The 9,446-nt window shown below is 42.0% G+C and overlaps 1 pseudogene; it reads left to right on the top strand.

Moving 5' to 3' along the window:
- Positions 1–1,258: 1,258 nt before the first annotated feature.
- On the top strand, positions 1,259–3,341 carry LOC123956066 (annotated as a pseudogene).
- Positions 3,342–9,446: the final 6,105 nt, after the last annotated feature.

Below are 9,446 nucleotides of genomic sequence, written 5' to 3'. Positions count from 1 at the left end.
TTCTCTCCTCAGAGGCACTCATCTGTCTCTGTTCTCTATTCGCAAAGTTCTTAAGGAACTTAGCTTTCCGGAGAATAAAGTAAGAGATCCTATTTTCTGTAAGGGTCTTTTTATTTTCTTCTCTACAATTCACACCTTAACATCATTCGCAGAACGAAGCACATCTGAGTGAAAGAAGGGCACAAATGTCTGACGGATCTGCTTCAAAATAAAGAAAAAAATCATAGAAACAAAACCATTAGTATCTAACATAATATAGTTTTCAAGTATTAATAATACCTTAATATGTAGTTAATATTTAAAAATACTTTAAGCAATAAAGAATGTCTTTATAATAGAGAGTAACATGATGTTATGGGAAAAGCTGTGTATTATATGGGATTTCACAGAAATAATCTCTGAAGAGATGACATTTATAAAAAAAGATGAATGGGGCACCTGGGTGGCTCAGTCTTTAAACATCTGCCTTCAGCTTACCCTGGGGTCCTGGGTTTGAGCCCTGCATCCAGGTCCTGCTTGGCAGGAAGCCTGTTTCTCCCTCTCTCACTCCCCCTGCTTGTGTTCCCTCTCTTGTTGTGTCTCTCTCTGTCAAATTAAAAAAAAAAAAAAAAAGAAAAGAAAGAAAGAAAGAAAAAAAAAAGAAAAAACCTTTAAAAAAAGATGATTTTTTTTTTTCAATTTTTTAATGCTATGTGAAAGGCTGAGGAGAGAACAGCTCAAAGTCCTGAAACCTCCATGGTGAAATTCTCTAAACTGAGAAAGAACTGAAAATGACCAGTGTGATGAGTGTATATGGAACAAAAGGAAAGAATGGTTGGAAAGGGCACTGTGAAGATAAATAGGGCTCAGGTTATATAAGAGCCTATAGAATATGTAGAAATAATTTTGATTCTATGCTGGGAGAAGATAATGATATGTTTAAGTGGACAAGTCCTATTATTTTATTTTAATTTTTAAAAAGATCACTTTGGCAGCCAGGGAGATGTTTGAAACAGAATAAGAGAGAAAGTTGGAAGATGTGATAGGAAGTTCCTGCAGGTGCCCAGGCCAGAGATGAGTGCGCTGGGGAGAAAAAATGAGGGATCCTTTTGCAGTGCCCTTTGGGTCACACAGTCATCACTTAAGAAACAAGCAATACAGGGCGCCCCCTCCTGGTCGGGTCGGCCTTTTATGTGAGGAAGCAATGGAGCTCACGCCCAAGAAGCCAGATGAACTGTGCTGGTAAGAGAGCCACTTCACAGGAGCTGCTAAGACGGACATGAGAATCAAACTGCAAAGCCACAACTATCCCAACAACCTGTTGAAGGAACTCAGTAAGTGCCAGCTCTGGGAAACCATGTGTAATGTTACTATTGTGGTGAGGAGCCTCTCCTTCCTGGCTCACAAAACATTTCTGGCTTGTATGACTAGGTACTTCCAGAAACTTTTCCTGAGTATTGGGCTTGGTGCCACCAGGATCTATGTGGTGGACATTATCACCCCTGCCAATGCTGAGAAGATTCTGAGCTTTGTCTACACATCAGAGCCTGGGCAGACCCAATCAATGTTAGGGTCATCTATGCGGTAACTGAGTGTCTGGGTGTGGAGGATCAATTCATCTTTCCTGACCTGGAGAGCACTGCTGTGGCCACACCCTGAATCAGCACCAGTGGTACCCAGAGCTGTAGGTCAGCAGAACCCACTCATCCCCTTTGAAGAGTGGTGGGATGATGGGGAGCAGTTTGGTCCTAATAGGAACTATGTGTTAACCTAGAGTTGCTGGAGGAAGCCATAAAGAAGTAAAGACAGATACTGCCAATGACACTAACCATAGCCTGAGTCTGTTGCAGTGGCCATGGCCACCAGCTTCTGACCATGATGCTCTTGCTCCTTCCAGGCCTCTTACTAGGATGATGACCCAGCCAGTCACAGTCAGCATGGCCTTCCAATCAGCACAAGCTCCTGGAGGCCATACAAAGTTGAGAGCAGTGGAGACTTTAGTAAAAATAGTTTCTTTCCTCCTGACAATGCAAGTAGACATCACCAGGGTAACTAATTCCTGTGTCAGCAACAGCAACCACTGCAAAGATCCAGGCTTTGGGAAGATGGATGAGCTCCAGCTGGATGACTTAGGGGTGAAAACTTGCAGTCTGAAGACCCCACTGAGAGACAGGCTTGCTGAGGAGGTGATTGATTTGAGTGATGCCAGTGAAGACGAGCTGACTTTTGGAGAGAATGGTGACCACCAGAATAAGGCCATGCCCTGCCAGGGGTGCAAAAAAGTTCTAGAGCACAACATTCATTGGGTCTGACAGCATGCTCAGGACCATGTGAACCTGCTCACAGGCAACCACAAGTTCTGGAGACCCACTTCTAGCACCGAAACTCCTGGGTGACCCACATTCTAGTTCACACTGGTGTTTTCCTCCTTTCTTGTGACCCATGTGAAACTAAGTTCATTATCAAGTGGCAGCTAACCATCCACCAAAGATACGGAATATTAGAGAACATCATCATCCACCCCAATGATCCCATGACTGGGGATCCGGGTTTGTTTTCAGGTGCAGCCTCCACAGAGCTGGAATGCACTGTCTGTAGGAAGGCACAGGCCAAAGATCTCCACATGGTCCAGAGCCACGTCCTTGACCATCTCCACTTGGAAGATGCCAGGCCTGTGGTATCTGTGACCAGTACCACTTCCCTTCTGCAGCCCCAGATGACACAAGCTCTTCCACCTGGGCATTTCAGTACTCTCCTGCTCCCTCTGTGTGATGGGCTCTGTGGCCCGCCACCTCCTAGAGAAGCACACAGCTGAGCACTGAAGCCTGGAAGACGCCCTCATCCCTGCCACCTGTGCAGCCGGAGCTTCAAGACTGAGGCTGCCTATCACAATTGTGTCAGCGGCACAAATACGGCAGTGGCCTTGGGGCATGGCTATCACACCCAGCAGTCCAGAGTGGAAGCTGCCACCGAAGGAGTTCCTGAGTGAGGAGCTGGCCCATCGGCAGGGCTGGCCTGGGAACAGCAAGCATATAGCTGCAAGGTCTGTGGCAAAACGTTTGCACACGCAAGCGAGTAAGTGAGTTCAGCTACCTCTGGTGGATCCATAGATGAGAAGCTGCCCAGCGTGAGGGGAGCCACAAGTGCTTCCAGGGCCATCGGGGCCTCCAGTGCTGCCTGGAGATGCACTCAGCGGCTCTCCTGTACTGCAGGGTGGTCTGTGGCCTGAACGGCTCCACCTCAGCCGCGTGAGCAAGCACATGGGTGTGAGTGAAGGCAGCCTCTTGCTTGACTGCCCCGTTAAGCAGAACTTCTTGTACCGTATCCATTGCCGAGAGGCAGAAAAGAGTCTGGACCACTGACTGGAACTTAGCAGAGCCAGGGGAGCGCCCAGGCGGCAGCCAGGATACTGATCTTCCAATGGCTGCCATTCCCTCTTTAGTCAAAATTTCAATTTTGGCTTGCTGGGAATTCTGTGTTGTCTTGTGTTGAGGGACGAGAAAAGAAGAAAGAGCCCATGAGCTGTTACTGTTCTCGAGAAGCAGCAGCCCTATCATTGTCACGTCCTCACCCGGTCTTGCCCATGAAGGGCTCTGGTTTTGATCCTTCTGAGGCTGGTTTTGGGACCCTGTCAGGCAATTGGTGTCAACTAGGTCACCTTCCACAACCTTTCCAGTTTTACCGATAGGTTTTAGGCTGCTAAGAATCCAACCAACAATCTCACTGTATAGAGGAGGTGTTGAGAAGTTTTCACTGCAGGTATTGTCACCAGATTTCCAACTGGGACACCAGCTATGAGGGAGATTTTGGGGATGTGGTCATTCAGAAAAGAGGAGTCAGCAGGACAGCTCACCTCAGGTTCCAGGCCCAGCCCTTAGCTGATGAGAGAAGGCAGATGGGTTGGAGGTGCCTGCTTGTTCTAAGACTCTACTCTGCTGATTGGACAGTAAACTTTTTTGGCAGTTAGATCCAAACTGGGGTCAGAAAGCTTTGGGATGAATCCTTGACGGCCAGAAGAGGCATCCTGCAGTGCCAGCTGAAGTGGCAGCCTGGGTGGGCAGGAAGGGTTTTCTCTTTGCTCCTCAATTCCAAAGAAACATGATTTTATGCAGTGACATCCCAGCATGTCAGGGCTTCTCTGTGGGGGTAAAGAGGACAGGGAGCCACTATGATGTAGGCATTTGTCTACAATGGTTACCTTCACTGACCTCGGGTGTCCTGGTGGAGAGGTGGGGATATCTCTGATAGCAGCAGCCTTGCCTTAATTTACATCTAGACTCCCACCTGGGAGCATGTTTGGTCTGTAGAGCAGATGAGAAGACCCCATGAGCTGGTAGAATAGTGGACTGTGAGCCCTTCAGGATTAAAGAGACCCAAGGAACTGGCGGTGTGTAGAGGGATGTGCATTCTGCTTTTCCACTTCAGATAGCTTGTTGTTTATTTTGTGCTAAATGGGCAGGAGCTTGTGCAGTTCACCTTTGACCTGTCGGAATTTATCCTGATCTGTCATTGAGTCCCCACTAGAGGGCACTAGTGGACAGCAGCTGACTCAGGCCCTTCCTACATGACCAGGGAAAGTGTCTACCCAGTCTTTGATGCTGGTTGTCTCTGTTCTTCATTGACTTTTGAGGAGGTCTTGGCCAAAGAAGACTCGAAGGAGAGGGCCCTGGGGTCCCACATATTCAAAGGGTGGCACTGCAGTAATACTCTACCTTACCCTGCTTGGCTGAGCTCTGGGAGTCCCTGGCCTTGGGCTGGACACTGCCCTTGGTAGGACTCAGTTTGGTAGGATCCCAGGGCTGTTTCACAAACAAGTGGTTTTAATGAATTCACAAAATCTTTTTGTACATTAATATTTATGTTTGCTTTTATATACATATTCCCCAGCATCTCTTTTGGACAAGTGACTTCAGGAAATGAATTTCTCCCCAGCAAGTAGCCATATTCCAGGGGGATAATATGACCAGAGATTTGGGAAGTAGGGGCTAGAAGGAAGTGTCAAGTCATTAAACAAGCAAATTCTTGACTTTCTCTCCAGGTAGTCTCTTGCAGGATAAATCCAAAGAACCTGTTAGGTGATACGTATGAGTTCTAGAAAGTTGGGGCTTGTTGAATTCCTGACCTTCATGACCATTCCTTCCTGTGACTGAGTAGATTGAGGACTGGGTTGAGGGAATCAAGTCATGGGAAAGACCTCTTTGTACATTTTCTCATCTTTCCTAAAACTTGGAAAGCTATACTAAGACATACAGGTGAACCAGATCTCTGTCCTTGTTGGATTTGCTCCTTTCCCCCAGCCTGAAATTGATGAAACCACCAAGCTGAGGTGCATGGCTTGCTGGTGGGTGAACGGTGCCTGAAAGGATTTGTGTCAGTGGCCACTTTCCACCATCATGTATCACCTTGATACATGTTCCCTCAGGACAGTCTTGTCAGGAAAACAGTGCTGAGACTTAACATCCGTGACTAGCTGCTTCTTCGCCACACTGAGCATTAGAGATTCAAGATGGAAAATGTGTAAAAGATGACAGTCACATATCTGTTTTGTTTTCAAGCCCGAGTGGTCCCTCCCAGACGTTTAGTGAAGACGGCTTTTTGAATAGTCAGATCTGAGAGAGGTGACATCTACCGGATCACAGCCAGGTAACCGAGAATGGATCCATGAGCTGGAGAAACCCTTTTCCTTAAGAGAGGGCATCATGGATGCTGAATGGTCTCTATACTTAACCTGAAACTGTGAATTTTCCCTTTTTGCCAGTAAATCAAAAGTCAAATCCTTGAAACTGAACTCCTGAAATACTAAACGAAAACTCTACCCCTTGATTCTCCTGAAGCCAGCTGGTTGATCAGTGTGGTCCCATGGGTTGCTGTCAGAGAGGTAATTGGGTCAGCAGCTCAAGAGGTTCATTGAGCAAACCCTGTTCCTCTACATATCCCCATATTCTCACTTGACCCTTCCCTCTGTTTGGAGCCCTGTTTGCTGCCTCTGACTCCAGATCACCTTTCTCTGAATTGCTTTACTTGAAAAACTATACTGAGGCAAAGGGATTTTGGGGTAACTGGCGGAACACATTCAATTTGTTTTGTTTAAAAATTTTTTGTTTTGTTTTGTTTCATTTTGTTTCAACCTTTCTTTTATTTTATTTTGCTGCCCACCCCCCTGCCCTGGAGCCCAGTTAAAAATTGTCTTCTGTTATATTATTCCAAAGTTCTGTTTGACCTTTGAAGGTCTTTTTTTTCTCCCTTTTCTCATTTTATTGTACTGTACTTGGTACCAACTGCAGAGCCCTTTGTTTAAAATTAAGAATTTCTAGAAGGCAATGGTAGAGCATGCAACCATTCCCAATTCTATTCCTTAAGGGAAAAAAGTAATCTGGGAAAAACAGCGGAGGTTGCTTATGCCAGAAGAGGAGATCTGTGTCCTGCCTCTCCTATGACTGACTTACAGCTCACCGATGTCACTGCACCACTGGAAATGTCTGCTGTATCCTAATATTTGGTCCTATATTTTAAGACTTCATGGAGTCTCCATAGGTTATAGCTAGTTGGAAAGAAAGAAGGTAGGGGTTGGGCCCAGGTGACACCTAAGAACCAGGAAATTGGTTAAAATTTATTTTGACTTTCTTCTCTTCTGATCTATCAGTGGTCTTTTATCTCCAACAAGTCCTTGGGCTTACATACCTTCTCCCCAGTCAGGTTTTGCTACTGATCAATTTTCTTCCTCTTCGGGCCTCCCACTGTGCCCTATCTTCAGACTCCTCAATTTTGGAAGTACATTTAAATCACTGGATAGATGAACACTGATTTTGTTGACATGAGAGTGGGTGGTGTGGAGAAGACTGTGTCCACCTAGGGAATCCTTATTTCTATATCCTGCATTGATTAAGTCAGGAAGCCCAGGGCACATAGCACCTGTTTCATTGTGATCACTCACCATAAACTTAACATCAGAATGAAAATGAAACTGTTTTGATTTCCATGTTTCTATAATACCCTTCCCCTGCCCTGCCTCCCCTCTCCTCTCATCTCTACTGGTGAAAGCCTCTCATGAAAACCTAGTAGACTTGTTAATGTCTAACTCCTTCCATTGCATTAAAAAGTACTGACTTCCTAATATTTAAGTGTTTACTCTCTATTGCTCTAAGGTTTTGTATATTCTGTAACCTTTCCCCCAAATAACAGATGTTTAAAATCCTTGCAAAAAATAATCAATACAACTCTACCAACATCGTGATGATTATTACTGGAGAATATTTTGTTTTCAGAATTAGAGAAGCTAATGAATCTTACATAGAAAAGAAAGAGTTATTATTATGGCTAGGTTATTATATAAACATTACTTGATTGTTTATCTGGATTTTTTTAAAGACTTTATTTATTTATTTGAGAGAGAGATGAGAGAGAGATAGCACAAGTTTGGGGGGTAGGGAGAGGGAAAGGAGACCCCTTCTGAGCAGGGAGTCCAATGTGAGGCTTGATACCAGGACCCATGATTCCAGAATCATGATCTGAACCAAAGGCAGATGCTTAACCAACTGAGCCACACAGTCACGCCCTGGATTTTATGGTACTTGCCAACTTTTTTACAATTTTACAAGTTGGTACTTGCCAACTTTTTTACAAATTTTACAATTTGCAAAATTCTCTGGATTTTATGGTACTTGCCACCTTTTTTACAATTTGCAAAATTTTTTTGCATATATATTTATCATAGTATTTAATTTAACACAGTAAAAACAATAATTAAAGAAACTTTCAAAACTGTAAAATCTTCATGTCCTTTAAAACACAAATTAACAATCCAGCATGCCATTTATGATTTGGAGTCTACACTATATGAAAGCAACAAAAGTAAGGATTTTTTGTTTCAATTAAAATTCTATTATTCTTAAGAAAATGGCTTGAAATAACCACATTATCAACTAATATCTTGAACTATTAGCAATGTTTTGAAAACATGAGAGAATATATTCAAATATTACAATCTGTAATAAAAACCAGTGGAATAAATAATTAATGATTTGCGAGGAATATATGAACATTGCATTATGACATGAGATATTTCCTAGATGAGAGAGTTAGCTTCAAGGCAAAAATGGAGTTTTAATGGTCTGTGGTCTATAACCTAAAAAACTGAAACAACACTTGTCTTATTTAAAGGTACTAAAAACAACTTTGTTTTTCAAATTTGGGTAAAATGTTGGTACAAATGGACTGATAAAACTCATGTATGAATATTGTCTGAATATTGTAAAATTCAGAGTAACCACTACAAAAGTATAAAAACTAGTATTTTCAAAGCACTAAATAAAACAAGACTGAATCCCAAATAATTAATTAAATAAATTCAAGAAACGTTCAGTAAGGCCAGAAACAGAGAAACAAGAAAGCCAAGAAAAAAATTTAAACCCTTAATAAAATTACAGACCTAAGTGTCACCAATCAATAATTACCTTAAATGTAATTGACCTATATATGTTAATCAAATGACAGAGATTAGCAGAATGGTAAGAAAAAACACCACCATATTATATTCTGCTTTCACCACCTTGGTTAAGTTAATTCTTAATTTAATTTAATTCTTAAAAATTTTATTCTTTTTGATGGTATTATAAATGGAAATGTTTTCTTAATTTTCTTCTTACATTGTTCATGGTTATTGTATAAAAAATTAAACTGATTTTTCTATGTTCACTGAATCCTCTTACTTTGCTAAATTTATTACTTCTAATAGTTATTTTGTGGAACTTTTGGGGTTTTCCACATACAAAAATCACATCACTTGTGAATAGAGGTAATTTTGTTTCTTCCTTTCCCATTTGGATGGAACAGGTAAATTAAGTCTGCACCAACTAAGTTGGGTGGGACTTCCCTCAAATAATTTGAGATTTTATATTGGTGACATTGGAGAAATCACAAAGATTTATCTAAAAAAGCTGATTATAGAGTTGCCTTTGTTTTTAGATAATTTAAGGTAATTCCTTAGGCAATTTCAGATTAAACTCAAGAGCAGAAGTAGGTAGAATATTTTCTAACTAGACTAATGTATTATGCCAAACAAGAAATTATAAGCAACCAAGTCAAGATAACAGCATGAGAATAAAGAAAAGTTATTTCTTGGGAATATTAAATGCACATTTATATTAAAATTTTTATTGTTTTATCTACAAAAGATAATGTTAGTGATGCACCCATTGAGAAATGAGTAAGTCAATCCATACGTTCATAATACGGTGGAGACCTGCACGGAAAATAATATTGAGGTGAAGTCTTCAAAAATAAAATCGACCATGATTTCTATTATAGTGGTATATTCCAAAAAATTGTTGATAACCATATTATGAAGTCTGAGTGACACTAAAAATGTATCTTAGAGGAGTTACAAAAGCAACAGACACCATTGTTTTCTGCTTTATTGCTCAGCATATTAAGCTGCAGGATGGGAGTACTACGTGCTCAGCCTCTAG

The sequence above is a fragment of the Meles meles genome, chromosome 14 (genome assembly GCF_922984935.1).
Source record: "Meles meles chromosome 14, mMelMel3.1 paternal haplotype, whole genome shotgun sequence".
Lineage (NCBI taxonomy): Eukaryota > Metazoa > Chordata > Mammalia > Carnivora > Mustelidae > Meles > Meles meles.
This window is presented reverse-complemented; position numbering and strand designations above follow the sequence as displayed.